The 4037-nt window shown below is 55.3% G+C and overlaps 1 protein-coding gene and 1 non-coding gene across 2 annotated transcripts in view; one reads left to right on the forward strand and one right to left on the reverse strand.

The window, feature by feature from the left end:
• Positions 1–4037, reverse strand: part of LOC778387 (leucine-rich repeat protein 1) — a 20989-nt gene that overhangs the window by 14487 nt on the left and 2465 nt on the right. The gene's annotated exons all lie outside the window — the stretch shown is intronic.
• TRNAD-GUC (transfer RNA aspartic acid (anticodon GUC)) lies at positions 912–985 on the forward strand. Its single transcript has one exon. It is a non-coding gene; the product is annotated as a tRNA-Asp (tRNA).

A 4037-nucleotide genomic window follows, 5' to 3' on the forward strand; every position in this document is an offset into this window, starting at 1 on the left:
TTATATACGGGGGAGGGGGGCACCCCTAGGATACACAAGTTGATCTACGGATCGTTCCTTAGCCGTGTGCGGTGCCCCCCTCCACCATATTCCACCTCGGTCATATCGTCGCGGAGTTTAGGCGAAGCCCTGCGCCGGTAGAACATAATCATCGTCACCACGCCGTCGTGCTGACCGAACTCATCCCCGATGCTTTGCTGGATTGGAGCCCAGGGAACGTCATCGAGCTGAACGTGTGCTGAACACGGAGGTGCCGTACGTTCGGTGCTTGGATCGGTCGGATCGTGAAGACATACGACTACATCAACCGCGTTGTCTTAACGCTTCCGCTTACGGTCTACGAGGGTACGTGGACAACACTCTCCCCTCTCGTTGCTATACCATCACCATGATCTTGCGTGTGCGTAGGAATTTTTTTGAAATCACTACGTTCCCCAACACTTCCTCTTTCTCCCCCTTTCTTCTGAATCCATACCAATCACGCGGTCGTGTTTCTCACTGTGAACGTGTCCCTTAGTGGTCGTCTTGGAGAGTAGTGATCATTTTGTATTCGTTACTACCGCTTTTGCATCGTATCTTAACCTCAACTCTCTTTTCCCCCTTAATTAATGGATGAGGCAAAGTTTATGCCTCCATTTTGAACAAAAAGATTACACTCTGGACATGTATTCCTTGTAGCATGGTAAATAGAAGAGCCTTGCCAATTTTGAGCCGTGATTATCCCCACAATGTTTCCAGACCAGTATGACAGGAATAATAGAAAAATATCCTTCGCCCCTTATCTCTTCATCATCGTCGGTTCCGTCACTTGTGGTATTCGTTTAGAATCTTGTTGACACTACTCGCTTACTCCTATTTTCCTTGTTTCTTTTTCTGGTAGATGACTGTTGAATCAACAGTAGTTACGAAAGGGGGAAATAGCTCAGTTGGTTAGAGTGCTGGTCTGTCACGCCAGAAGTCGCGGGTTCGAACCCCGTTTTCCCCGCCCGATCTTTCTTTCTTCCCGAGGTCATACCTCTGCCACTTTACACTGAGTTTCACTAAGGCATATAACCCCATTCGGGTAAGAGGAGCAAGCAGTGGGGAACATCTATTTATATGCTCCTCCGCGGATGAGCGCCCCACCTGCCCACCGCGGTTTAGGTTTGAGTCCTATTGGCTCAACCAAGCCGGCTTTCGAGAAGCGGTTTCGGCTCGTTGGGAGCTTGCTCGCGCCTCCCCTCATCGCTCCATGTCCGCCGTCGACTCGTGGCACTTCTGCGCCAAGCTTGCCCGCCAATTCATGAAGGGTTGGGGGGCCAATCTTGGCCGTGACCTCCGCGAGCGTAAAAAGTCTCTCCTGCTGGCTATTCAAGCCCTGGACGCCCGGGCCGATTCCTCTGGGCTCTCTCCGGATGAGTGGATGCTGAGATATGATCTTGAGGATCAGCTTTCCACCATCTACACCGATGAGGAGGCTTATTGGCGGGTGCGCAGTACCCAGCGGTGGGTGCTCCGCGGTGATGCGAACACTGCTTATTTCCAGGCGATTGCGAATGGCTGCCGCCGTAGAAACTCCATCCACTGCTTGTGGGAGGATGACGTCCCCCTTGTCCGTCCCGCGGCCATTCGGGCTCATGTGGATGGCTTCTACAAAGCCCTCTTTACCCCCACCCCTCGGGGTGGGGCTAGTCTCGCCCCCGATACTTGGTCGGGGGCTCAGTTGGTGTCCGGCGAGGCCAATGCAGCCCTGGTGGCCCCCTTCACCGAGGATGAGGTGCTCGCGGCCATTAAAGGCATGAACCCCGCCTCGGCCCCGGGCCCGGATGGCCTGCCTGTGGCTTTCTTTAAAACATTCTGGCAGGCGATCAAACCAGAGGTCATGGCTTTGTTCGAGGAGTTCTATTCGGGGGCTATGGACCTAGGATGCCTCAACTATGGGATCATTACCCTCATCCCAAAGGTTCCGGACGCCTCTGATATTCGCCAGTTCCGCCCCATCACTGCGATTAATGTGATTTTTCGGATCTTGGCCAAAGGGTACGCCAATAGGGTGACCCTGCTGGCTTGCTCGATCATTCACCCGAACCAATCGGCCTTCATCCAAGGCCGATTTATTCTTGATGGCGTGTTGGTCTTCCATGAAGTCCTCCATGAGGTCCGGGTGAAGCATCTTCGTGCTGTATTCCTGAAGCTTGACTTCCATAAAGCCTATGATACGGTTCATTGGCCCTTCCTGCGGGAAGTGCTGCTGCGTAAGGGCTTTGATGACCGCTGGGTGACCCGCGTGATGCAATTAGTTTCTTGTGGGAGGACGGCCGTGAACATTAACGGCGAGATTGGGCCTTACTTCCCCACCCTCTGTGGGGTCCGTCAGGGAGACCCATTCTCGTCGTTCCTGTTCAACATGGTGGTCGATGCTCTGGCCGCCATCCTGGATAAGGCTAAGGGTGCTGGCCATATCCACGGCATTGTCCCCCACCTAGTTGGAGGGGGAGGGGTCTCCCTCCTACAATACGCGGATGACACCATAATAATGGTGGAAGGTTCAAATCAAGACGTAGCTAACCTGAAGTTCCTCCTCCTATGCTTCCAGCAGATGTCGGGCCTTACGATTAACTTCGATAAGAGCGAGGTGATGGTCCTTGGCTACCCTCCGGAGGAGGCCCAGTCTATAGCTGATCGCCTGAACTGTAGGCTGGGGTCCTTCCCCACGACCTACCTGGGGATCCCCGTTAGTGACTCGCGCCTCACCGTGGCGGACCTCCGCCCTACGGTGACCCGTTTGCAACACCGCGTCGAACCTTGGAAAGGGCGTTGGCTATCAAAGGCGGCGCGGGTGATCCTCATCAACTCCTCACTTGCTATCCTCCTTTGGTTCCTCATGAGCTTTTATAGCCTCCATGAAACGCTGCACACGGAAATCGCCAAATACCAATTCAGGTTCTATTGGGCTGGCGACGATGACAAACAGAAGTACCACATGGTGAGTTGGCCGGACATTTGTAAACCCAAAGACCAGGGGGGTCTTGGGATTCTGTCCTCCCGCCGCATGAACATCGCCCTCCTGACCCGGTGGCTGTGGCGTATTGCCAATGGTGACGGAGGGTTATGGCTCACCATTATCCGCAACAAATACCTCCGTGGACAGCCTCTGGCTTTCTGTCAATGGTCGGGCGGCTCCCAGATTTGGCAGGCCGTTGTGCAGTTGCTCCCCATACTTCGTATTGGCACGTCCATTTCGGTTGGTACTGGGTCCGCGACCCTGTTCTGGTTCGATCGGTGGCTCGGCGACACCCCTCTGGCCGCCCGCTTTCCCGATCTCTTCGCCATTGCTGTTGACCCTCGGGTCTCTGTTGAGACGGCCCTTATTGACTTAGGGCGCCTCGCGTTCCGTCGCCCTTTCGGTCCCCTTGAAGTGGCCGCCTGGGACTCCCTCCTCCAGGACATCGCCCTTCTCCCGATGAGTGTTACTGACGCCCCGGATGCCATCTCGTGGCGCCTAGAGTCCTCCGGCAGCTTCTCTACTAGGTCCCTGTACGCGGCCATCGCGCCTTCGCCCGCCCCCGAGCCCTTTGGTTTAATCTGGGACATCCAATTACCTCTGAAGATTAGGATCTTCCTTTGGCAGTGGATTCGTGGCCGCCTCCCCTCTGGTGTCGAAGTCCTCAAGCGCAATGGACCCGGAGATGGGCTTTGCCCTTTGTGCGGCACCGCAGAGGATGCTAACCACATCTTCTTCACGTGCCATGCGGCACAGTTCCTCTGGTCCTGTTTCCGCGAGACGGTTGGCGGACAGTGGTGCAACTCCAACTTCCCCGACCTCCTCGCAGAAATCCACGCCTCCCCTCCCTGCCACGACATTTCCGTTGGCTATGCGTTGGGGCTCTCGCCTGGACGCTGTGGACCATTCGCAATAAGCTTGTCATCCAAAAAGTCCCTCTATGTCGCGCTACTGACGCCATTTTTAAAATGTGTGGGTACTTGCAGCTTTGGCGGCCGCTTAGCCGCCCTTAGGATCGGGACGTCATCAACACCCTCCTCGCCTTCCGCCTGGC

The sequence above is a fragment of the Triticum aestivum genome, chromosome 1B (assembly GCF_018294505.1).
Source record: "Triticum aestivum cultivar Chinese Spring chromosome 1B, IWGSC CS RefSeq v2.1, whole genome shotgun sequence".
In the NCBI taxonomy this organism is placed as follows: domain Eukaryota; kingdom Viridiplantae; phylum Streptophyta; class Magnoliopsida; order Poales; family Poaceae; genus Triticum; species Triticum aestivum.